A 12,306-nucleotide genomic window follows, 5' to 3' on the forward strand; every position below is an offset into this window, starting at 1 on the left:
CAAACTTTCTGTTGCTGTTCAGAAGTTTGACAATATCAAAATGAAAGTTGGTGAAACAATGCATGATTATGATGAAAGAACCAGCTGCATCATCAATTAACTAAATGCACTTGGAAAAGTGTACTCAAACAAAGAAGTTGCATTGAAGATAATCAGAGGTCTTCCCAAGGAGTGGGACGTGAAGACCATGGCAATGAGGGAATCCAAGGATCTGAATAAAGTTGAGCTTCATGATCTATTTGCTTATTTGAAAGCATACGAGTTTGAATTACAAACTCGAGAAGGAGAACCATCTACTCCAGCAGCTACTACTGCCTTAACTGCTGTAAGAACAGAACCAACTGGTTCAGTTGAGAAAGCTTCTGATCAACTAAGCAATGATGCCATGTCATTGTTCATTAAGAAATTTGGAAGATTCACGAGGAAGAATCAAGGGAATTTTCAGAAGCACTATCAAAGAAACAACTCCAGAGAAGAGTCAAATGCATGCTACAACTGTGGCAAACCAGGTCATTATATTGCTGACTGTCCCAAACCTAAGAAGGACAGTCAAGTTTCAACTGAAAGAAAGAAGAAAGTGTATGAGCACAAAAGGAGATCTAAGGATGACAAGAAGCCTTACAGAAAGAAACATGAAGTACTCCTAGCTGAAGATAGCAAAGCCAAATGGGCAGACACTGGCAGCGAGGAATCAGAACCAGAAACTTCATGCAGTTCTAGTGACAATGAAGAAGAAGTAAAATGTCTGATGGCTGCTGATATAGAACTAGAGTCCAGCAGTCAACAGGTATTTGATTTTAGTTCAACTGATTTTACCAGAGAAGAACTTATTTCAACATTGCATGACATGGTTAATGAGTATCAAAAGCTTGCTTTATCGTTTGAAAAAGCCAGAGCGAAGCAAAATGATCCCAAAGACGATAAAACAAAAACTGATGAATCAGTTGATATGTTGAGTCTGAAAAGGGAAATTGCTGAGCTCAGAAATGAAAGAAGCAGGGATCAATTAATGATTCAAAAGTTGTTGCTTGAAAATTCAAAGCACACTGAGCTTATTCAGGCTTGGAACAAATCGTCTGATACTTTAACTGATATACAGAATTCTCAGAAATCAGTTACTGATAAAACTGGTTTAGGATTCTGTAGTAAAGATGATTCGTCTTCCAAAGATACTCAGCCAAAACTAAATATAAACAAAGGGAAATACATTCACTTTGTAAAATCAGTTATGTTACAAGACCAAGCTGAGCCGAGTAAACTGATTGAACAGCCAACTCAAAGTATGAACAAGGGCAAAAGATGTGGAATTGGTTATAGCCCAAAAGTTGTGACTGACTCTCGAAGTCAGCAACCAAAAATTTTCAGCAAAAATTACTCAAATGGCTACTCAAATTACTACAACAGTAAGCCAGTTCAGAAAAGATACTGGCTGAACAATCAGTTGAAAAAGGGCAAATCACATGTTGTATCTCCTGCACACCATACACCAAGCACACACAAACAGGGAAAGACCATCTGGAATACAGCAACTGGACGGTCAGTCAGACTGATCCAAGTCTGGATTCCCAAAGGACTAATCAACTTTGGACCAAATAGAAAAAGGGTACCAGAATCTTATCTTGTGTGTGATTGCAGGTAACAGGTACAAGCATTGAATCTATATGGTACTTGGATAGTGGATGTTCACGCCACATGACATGAGATTCAAATTTATTATCTCAACTGGTCAAATACACTGGACCAAACATCAGTTTTGGAGATAATTCTAAAGGTAAAACTGTGGGTAAAGGTAAGCTTATCCATGGTAACTTCACCATTAATGATGTATTATTAGTTGAGAATCTTAAGTATAATCTGATCAGTATCAGTCAGCTATGCGATAATGGATTCTCAGTTCAGTTTGACAAACATTCCTGTTCAGTCAAAAACTCAACTGAAGAGATCATCCTAACTGGCAAAAGGTGTGGAAACACTTACAAAGTCAGTTGGAATGATCAACCTTATGCACCAGTATGTTTTATTGCTTCAAAATCTTCTAAAAATTGGTTGTGGCATAAGAGATTAAACCACCTGAATTTCAAGTCTATTGCATATTTGAGTAACCACGATCTTGTTACTGGACTGCCCAAAATGGATTTTATCAAAGACAAAATTTGCTCAGCATGTCAGTTTGGTAAACAAATCAAATCTTCTTTTAAGAACAAGGGTCGTAAATCTTCTTCCCGATGCTTAGAGCTATTACATATGGATCTATTTGGTCCAATACCAGTCATGAGCTTAGGGGGAATGAAATGCACCTTGGTGGTTGTAGATGATTTTCAAGATTCACTTGGGTTATATTTCTCAAGTCCAAAGACCAAACTGCTGCTTAACTGATTAAGCTTTTCAAAAGATTATTAAATGAAAAATCAGTTGGAATTGACAGAATCAGATCCGATCGAGGAACTGAATTTGTCAATCAAATTCTTTCAAATTATTTAGAGAATACCGGAATCAAGCATGAGCTCTCAGCAGCTAGAACTCCTCAGCAAAATGGTATAGCTGAAAGGAGAAACCGGACCCTCAAAGAGGCTGCTAGAACAATGCTTGCTGATTCCAGTATCTCTCAAAGGTTTTGGGCAAAGGCAGTAAACACTGCGTGTTACACTCAAAACAGATCAATGATTAATAAGAATCATATGAAAACACCTTATGAGATCTGGCATGGAAGAAAAAGTGTGGTTTCCTACTTTAAAATATTCGGCTGTAGATGTTTTATACTTGTCAATGGTAAAACTCATTTAAAAGCCTTTGATGCTAAGTCTGCATAGGGAATATTTCTTGGTTATTCTTCAGTAAGTAAAGCTTATAGAGTCTTCAACAAAAATACTTTGAACGTTGAGGAATCTATTCATGTTGTGTTTGATGAATCTGCACTAACTATTAAGCCAACTGATACAGTTGAGCTAGCTGATAGATTTACAGATATAAGCTTGGATGATGATGATGAAGAAGATATCCATATAAATAAAAGCAACCTCCAAACACCTGAACCAGAAGTATTGGATCAACCAGAAGAACCAGAATGCTGTTCCTAATGATCAGTTAATAGAGCAACCAAATGACATTCAGCTACCAACTGAAACTGCTCCAACTGAGACTGAAAATGTTCAGTTAACCACAGAAGCAGTTGCTGATTCAGAAGCAATAAATGATGAACTCAGATGGAAGAAATCACATCCTCCAGAACTGGTAATAGGTAATCCATCTGATCCAGTAAGAACCAGAAATCAGATGCTCAATCTATTTATTCATTCAGCCTTTGTATCTCAATTGGAACCAAAGAAAACTGATGAAGCTCTTGCTGATCCTAACTGGATAAATGCAATGCAAGAGGAGCTAAATCAGTTTGTCCATAACAATGTCTGGAACTTAGTTCCAAGACCAATTTCAAAAACTGTTATAGGTACAAAATGGGTGTACAGGAACAAACTGAATGAAGATGGTTCAGTTGTGCGTAATAAAGCAAGGCTAGTAGCACAAGGCTATAGGCAGGAAGAAGGAATTGATTATGATGAGACTTATGCACCAGTTGCAAGATTGGAGGCAATCAGAATATTTCTCGCCTATGCTTCATTCAAAAACTTCAAAGTCTATCAAATGGATGTAAAGAGTGCGTTTCTGAATGGCCAGTTGCAGGAAGAAGTCTACGTTGAACAACCTCCAGGTTTTATCAATCATCACCTTCCTGATCATGTCTACCATTTGAACAAAGCCTTATATGGTCTTAAACAAGCTCTAAGAGCTTGGTACGAAACTCTTTCAAAATTTCTAACTGATCGCGATTTCTTGGTTGGATCAGTTGATAAGACCTTGTTCAAATTCTCCAAGAATGATCATATTCTACTCGTTCAAATTTATGTTGATGACATTATTTTTGGGTCAACTAACCCAAAATTATGCGAGAAGTTTGCTAAGTTAATGCAGGATAAGTTCGAAATGAGCATGATGGGTGAACTGACATTCTTCCTTTGTTTACAAGTGAAGCAACTGGATTCAGGAACTCTTATCAGTCAAACCAAATACACTAAGGAATTGCTGAAGAAATTTGGCATGGAATCATGTTCAGTTGCAAGCACTCCCATGAGCTCATCAGTTAAATTAGACACTGATCAAGGGGGAATATCAGTTGAGACGACACTTTACAGAGGTTTAATAGGTTCATTATTGCACCTAACTGCTAGTCGTCCTGATATTGTATTTGTTGTATGCATGTGTGCTAGATTTCAAGCAAACCCTATGCAATCACATTTTACAGCTGCCAAGCGTATTTTAAAATATCTTAAGGGCACACAAAATGTTGGGTTATGGTATTCTAAAGATTCATCTTTCAATTTAGTTGGATATTCAGATGCAGATTATGCAGGATGTAAGCTTGATCGAAAAAGTACTAGTGGATCATGTCAGTTTCTAGGGGACAGACTGATATCATGGTTCACTAAGAAGCAAACATCCATAGCAACTTCCACAACTGAAGCAGAATATGTTGCTGCCGGAAGCTGCTGTGCACAACTGCTCTGGATTCAGCAACAACTGAGAGATTATGAATTGATGCTAAAGAATCGCCCATATTCTGTGATAATACAAGCACAATTGCTATTACCTACAATCCAGTTCTTCACTCCAGGACTAAGCACATTGATGTCAGACATCACTTCATCAGAGATCATGCTTTAAAGAAGAACATCAGACTGGAATACGTCTCAACTGAGCAGCAAGCAGCTGATATCTTCACCAAACCATTGGCTGAGACTAAGTTTTCTTATTTTCGCAATATACTTGGATTAATTGATTTATACTAATCAGTTGTTTTTGTTGTCTTGGTTCTTAATTCATCTTTCAGTTTTACTGTCATTTACTGATTCTTCAGTTAATTGTTTATTTATATGACTCTCAACTGATGTCAGTTAATCTTCTATCAGTTAGTGTTTCATCAGTTCATTAGTTCATCTGTTATTAAAATAATTACTTGCAAGAAAAAGAAACATCAAAGTTACACCAAAATAAAAATTTCATTCAACGATAAATATTCGCTTGGATTACATTGTCATATTTTTCCTGTACATCGTCTATCCACATTCTCAACCAAACTGATAGAGCTGAGGAAGACGTCTTACAAAAGCTATGAGAAGAAGCTATGCGATTGAAAATCTCCAGTTCCTTCTGAAGCATCAGCTGATGAATATGACCATCTTTAAAGACGTCCACCCAAACCGCGATATTCAAGTGCTCCCGCACTTCTGTCAACTGTTCCACCAGTCTGGGAGTGGTAGCCTCTCCGGAGTTATACAGGAACTCAAGCTCCTGTAATTTTTCCCAGTAGGGAAGACTGGTGTAGAAGACTTCATCTTCAATAGCCGCCTTCCTAGCTTCCAGAGAAAATGGAGAACCACTCGAGCCACTCGCATCTGCCATTTTTTTATGTTTTCTCCTTCTTCCACCAATTTGACTGAAACTAACAACGTCACTTCTATTTATAGCAGACTTTCAAGGAAGCTGAAGGGTCGTCAACGTGTCATCAGCAAATAATATTTCTGATATTTACTTTTCGCTTTAATTATTTTATGCATTTATTTAGGGGGAATATTGGTTCTAAGAGGTTAACTGAGAAGACAATTGATTAGTCAGCTCTCAACTGAAAGGACACAGTAACAAATGATCGTTCAGTTGAGCTTCTCACTAATCTTCTCATATAAGTTAACTAATTAACCTATTATATTCAAAATCAAGCGACGTGACTGTCTTTCCAGCATTAAATGCTATTTTTCAGTAAATGATTAGTGTCAACGTGGACACCTTTGAAACCGTTCAAATACACACGCATTTGACACACGTACACACGAATTTGGTTAAAATTTTCTTGGACTGACACGTGTCCAAAAATTCGAATAGTCACTTACAAAAGGATTTTACCCGCTCCATTTCAGTTTCTCTTTATGCTTATCCACAATCTTTTGAGAGCAAGAACGAATTTCATCCTTCACTTTTCTTTTCAGGAATTCATTCAGTTCTCAATGGAAACTCAAATTCCCGCTTATATGCTAAATGCTATGGCTATCAATTTTGGGTCAATACTATCCTTCGGGGATGATGTTGTCAAGAAAGTTTTTCAAAAACTTGAGACTGCTGGATTACGGACGTTCTTGGGAAAATCATCTCAAGAAATCTACCCAAAAGAACTCAGGATTTCTACTCCACCGGTATGGTCGACTCTGATGGCAACATAATTTCTACTGTCAATAATTAGTCTCTGACCATCTCTGAAGACTCCTTTGGAGAAATTTTCTCTCTACCCTCTGATGGATTGGCACAACTCTCGGACGTTAAAGCCTCTGATATTGAAGAGATGCAAACCGCACTCTCTGCTGATGGACGGAAGATCAAAGTCTCCGATCCAAAGAAAGAACTGAAGTATGAAGTTCAGTTACGTGCTGATATTGTAGCCAAAGGGCTTTTGGCAAAAGCTGGATCATTTGCTGCTCTTACTTTGGAGAAATTTCAAGCCATTTATGTTATTATGGCTGATCGTCCACTTAACTGGAAGCATCTTATATTTAATATTCTGAAGAATATGTTCTTGTCTTCCAAACAGTCAAAGGGTTTTGCTGTGCAACTCAGTTATCTGCTGAAAATGAGAGGGCTAGTGGCTGATGACTCAGAAAGATTATCAAAGTTTAAAGTTTTTAACGTGAAGAACACTATGCCTCTGAGGACCAAACTGGACATCTCTCCTGCTCAGTTTGTCAAGATCAAACAGGAGATTGGGACTGGTCAAGCGGCCCCAAAATCAGTGAAGAAGGCCAAAACTCTGGCTCAACTGAAGGTAGCAAAGAGGAAATTAGTTTTGAGTACATCTGACTCAGAGAAAACTCCATCTCCACAGGTTGTCAAGAAACCAAGAACCCAAAGGGTTAAATCAACAACTGCCGAGGTATATATTCCTACTGATACGATTATTTCTTCGGATGCTCAACAACCAATAGAAGCAGTCCCTTTGAAAATCATGCCACCAGAAGCTTCAGTTGGTGCCAAAAAGGAATCAGTTAGGACCAAAGCTCATCTGATTCAGATCACTCGCCCTGCTAGTGTGGCACCTGCTCGACCCAAAGGAATAAAATTTATAGAGGTGGTGGAATCAACTAGAACAGGATTGGAAATCCCTCACATTCTGAGTACTGATAAAGGCAAGGGTAAGCTGATTGAAGAGCCCAGACCTTCCAATACCATTCAGACACACATTGACCTTGTTTGGGCAAAGGTTAATAGTTTTGAAGCTTCAAAAATTCAGTCCTATGATGCTTGGACAGCCTTTCGCACACAAGTTTTTGCCCAGCAACTGAAGAAGAAATCACAGCTGAACACCTTCATCAAAAAATTGGAAGCATTTGTTCTCAGAACGGTGAAAGCTGCAACAATTGCTCAGGCTATGGAAAGAAAAACTTATTTGTTTGATCAGATGAGAGCAAAGAAGTTAGCACAAATTCTTAATAAGCTGAAGGATAACTACATTCCAACAAATCCTACTGCGTTTGCTGATCAAGCAGTAATTACTCAGCTTGATACCGATTTGCTTGGGTTACAATCTCAAATAAAATTTTGGGAAATGGATCAGGAGTTGGTTCTTCATCAAGGAGATTCAGAAAAAGATGAAGAGGATATAGTTGAAAAACCATCCTCAGAACAGGCTTTGGTTCCAACTGACAAGTCAGTTCAGGATATGCCTCAACCATCTCCTGCTGAACAGCAACTGTACACTGAAGCCGAGCTTTCCTTTGCAAACATTGAGGAAATTATCCAAGCAGTGGTGCAGGATGCTAAATTGAGTGAACCTATGCCTAATCCAGTTGATCACTCTGCTGATCAAATCAATCCAGAGGTCACCATCTCTTCAGAAGAACCAGTTCAGAAAGATCTATTTGCTGACCAAGCTATTTCAACTGATGTGCCGATTAATTCTCAAGTTCATTCTTTAGAGCCACCAGTTTTGGTTTCATCACCATCTGCCATTCATCAAGTCAGTTCTTCTGCCGATCAGAATCCACCCTCATCGTCTCCAGTTCATGGAGAAATCATTGTAACTGATGTTCCAATTCAGAATGTTGCTGCTACAGTCTTGACTGACCAAGCCTTAGTCATTTCTGAACACACAACAATAGAACCAGGAACCTCTCATCAGTCTCCTCCTCCATCTTCATCATAATTTGATCTTATTTTTGAAGAAGTTCAGAATATGCAGAACAGTATGCAACAAATGATTACTGCCATATCAAAGATTCAGAACACTCAGCTGTCACACACTTTGAAGTTGGACCATTCTCATCAGTTCAACTTAGAAAAACTGAACGCCATACAAACAGCTGTTACCTCTCTGACATTCGCAGTTGAAGATATACAGAAAAACAGAGGGATACTTTCAAGTATCACTGCCACTCAAGACTCTATCAACAAACGAGTCGATAGTGTGGAATCACTTGTTTCAAGAAAAATCGACTTGCTTCAAGTCGCAATGACTACTGCTATCAGCAATATTTCCGACTCTGTTAAGCTCTTATCAATTAACGTTCGGAAATTATCTATTAAGATGGAGCTGTTTGACAAAAAGGGGGAAGAGACTTAAACTGATTTTAGAAAAGCAGAAGTAATCTTAAATTCTTGTATTTATGAATAACATGAGTTCAGTTGAATCTACATCTTATTTTATCCACAAGAGTTCAGTTATTCAGTTATATTTTATTCTAAGTTTTGTCAAACACCATAAAGGGGGAAATTGTTGGAAACTTAATTTCGGTGCTTTGACAAAAAACTTACCAACTGAACTAAGCAACTGAACACGTCATCTGCAGAACTCAGTTAACTGATCGATACAACTGAAGCTCATTCTCGTCAACTGATTTCTTACCAGCTGATCTCTCAGCAATACACGTCATCAGTTGAAAGCGACAATAGACAAAATAGTACATATACCTGCAACTAGTAGTGGAACGCCGCATTGCAGAATGAACAGTGTACGACTGTCAGAATATATCGACGTGGCAATCAACGGTTAGAATATTCAAACATTCATTAATGTTACCGTTGAGAGGAGAGCCTATAAATAGTCGAAGGCAGCAACTGAAGAAACACCCGACTTTCAGTTATCTCATTCTACTTGTTGTTACACTGCAGAAATATTTACTCACAATCAGAAATCAAAGCTCACGCTTAGCAGTCATATCAGTAGTATTCAAGACTATATTTTCGATGCTTATATAGCACTTTGTAATCTTTGATAGACTTTCTAAGTTGTGCTAAGATCAGTTATGATCTATAAAAGTGTTGTATACTAAGAGTTTCAGTTTTGGAAAAGTGATAAGTCCAAACTGAAGTGGGTCAGTACAGTGTCGTGTATTTGATCAAAGTCTTTTAGTGGATATCCTATCTTTGTGATAGAAGGGGTGACGTAGGAGTTATTCAAGTCTCCGAACATCCAGAAACATATTGTGTCATTACTTCGGTTTTAATTTTCAGTTAGATACTCTATCTTTCAGTCAGTTTATTTTCTGCAACTGTTTTATTCAGTTTAACTGATTGTTATTGACCGACGGGATATCTAGTTTCACTTGTAACAAAACTGAACTCATATTGTCGAAGAATATTTAAATTCGAGCAGTGTTTATTCAACCCCCCTTCTAAACACTGTTTATTCGATTAACCGATCCTTTCAGTTTGATCGTCCAAAAACAGCAAAGGGGGTATTTCTGTTATGATTTCAGTTATATTTTATGTTGTTGTTAATATAACTGTTATGTATTACGATAATGATTGTTGTATATGCTAACCTTTGGGGGTTGTTTCTGTTGGACATGTTACAGGACTATGCCGTAAGACATGATAGAGGTGAAGGACTAGGTGTATCTAGTCAAACAGTTGTAGTTGATAGTAGATAGAGAGAGTATAATTTATTGTCTTATTGGAGTTGTCTGTGTATTTATTATACTGTTTCTGCTACATTGATGTAGATAGTGTGATGATCGCGCTATTTTGTCGTATATGCATTATATTATTACGTCGTTGAAAATAAAATTTTTATGCACATGATGTCACATGTTGTATGATTACCTGGCGATGTTTGGGCCGTCACACTTGGTAGCATTAGAGCAAATGTTAGATGTCTGGGATGGTTAGGAGTTGGGTTTGTGATGAGGGAGTTGGATGACGATATTACCTGCGTGTGTCTATGCACTTGATTTGTTCTTGATAATGTCTTGGTATGATTGATTGTTCTTTAGTTGTGCGTGCTTTCGTGCGAAAGGTGTGATGATGATTACTGGATTGTAATTGTTAAATGTTATGATTAAAAATTTGATTTCTAGTGATGGCAGCTAGAGAACATGTACATCCACACAAGGAAACGGACGAGGTTGACAGTGGGTTTGGACAGATGAATCCATTGTCGCCTCCTCTTATGGGACATGCACCTGCAGATCAGCCTTTATTGAAACGTCTGCCCTTTTTATTGCTTTAAAAGTACTAGAAATTTTTTTTTCTAACTTTAATATTTCGGCCATCTCAATTAACGCATGAAAATATTTTTATAAAATATTTTGCCATTTGAAATAAAACATCAACCACTAGCATTTGAAAATTCAAGTGAAATAGTCGCAAAACATAAACGTCTACTGTTTGACCAAACCTAAAAAACAATAATTTGAAAAGTAAAGCTCATACTAAACCTCTCAAAAATTTCTCAAAAGTATAAATAAATAATCTTAAAAATCTTTAACTTAAATCATAAAGCATAATGCGGAAAATGTAGTGCTGGTCCTCGGGTTGTGTGCACCTTCAGTCCAGTAGTATCACCCATCAAGTCCTCCCTCAATACCACCTGCATCCATCACACCTAGTGAGTCTAAAGACTCAACACCCCATAATCTTTATAACGAGTAATACGTAATATAGTCAACATATAACGGTGAAAAATATTTGTACTTAAAATATCGTTTTCATGAAGATGCATTAACATAAACATTTTCGTAAACATAACCCTGATGCATAAAACTTTAAACATAAACTATGAACATTTAACATGATCATACACATTTTCCTTTATCTTTAGTTGAATTTAGATCGTTAATTGTGATTTTCCTCAACATGACATGACATGACGATGGATCCATCTACATAAAACCACAATACTGGACGGAGGGGACATCAGCGACACTCTCACCGGTCAGCTGAGCCTTGGCCTAACATGATCGAATAGAAATACGATCGCCGGGGCTCCTCTGGGGCCTTTTCCCATAAATGGGCTCCCTTTGGGGCCTTCTCCCCTCACGGCATTCCCTTCTTACCTCAAACCTCATAACCTCATATTCGCAATAATAAAAACACGATCGTCGGGCTCCCACTGGGACCATAACCCTCACGACGTCGCCATTAATAACGAATTATTCACAATCACTTCACTTCCTTCAACATTTTCCATTCACATCACTTTATAAAAATCGTGAATAATATTTACATTTTCATTTTGAAACCAAGCATGCAACATGTATTTTAAATGTCTTCTTAAAATCGTAAAATCCCTTAGACATTTAAAATTCATACTTAAATCATGGTAAATTCATAAACATATAAAAATGTTCATATTTTCATAAAAACATCATTTCGGGCACTGCCATGACCTTTACTAATTTCCCGGTGTAAAAAGACCGTTTTACCCCTGGACTCGACATTTTACGTTTTCGACTTTTTTCTTGATTTCATGACTCTAACATGTCCCAAATAATTATTTAAGCTTACGTGAATTTTTTATAATTTTATTTGGCATAAATGTTAGACTTTTTGAATTATCTTTTCTTAATTGTTTTCACGGTGTTTTAATCTCGAAAAATACCAAACTTTAATATAAAATTCCAAAATTACTAAATTTAGTCTTTTTATATTATTTTAGCCCTTATGGACCACGAATCGACCCCCGTGAGCCGTTTTCCAATTTTTCTTCGTTTTAAAAACCCTATGTGACACCTAATTTTCGACCCCGAGCCATCTCTTGATTTTCACGAGTTACCCCCGAACCAAGTCGAGCCAAAACGTGCCCAACATCTTAAATTATCCTAGTGGACTCTAATTTTGCCAAGACAACCATCCTGAAGCCAAAAACGTACCACCCCAAAACACACCTAAGCTGGCCGAGACTCCTAGTGGTGTAGGATTCTTTGGTTTGCTTCCCAGCCCATGAACCAGCGAGCCCAGCCCTTGTACCACCCCTCGTGCACCCTCCTAGGA

Source organism: Primulina eburnea, chromosome 2, assembly GCF_022965805.1.
Source record: "Primulina eburnea isolate SZY01 chromosome 2, ASM2296580v1, whole genome shotgun sequence".
NCBI lineage: Eukaryota > Viridiplantae > Streptophyta > Magnoliopsida > Lamiales > Gesneriaceae > Primulina > Primulina eburnea.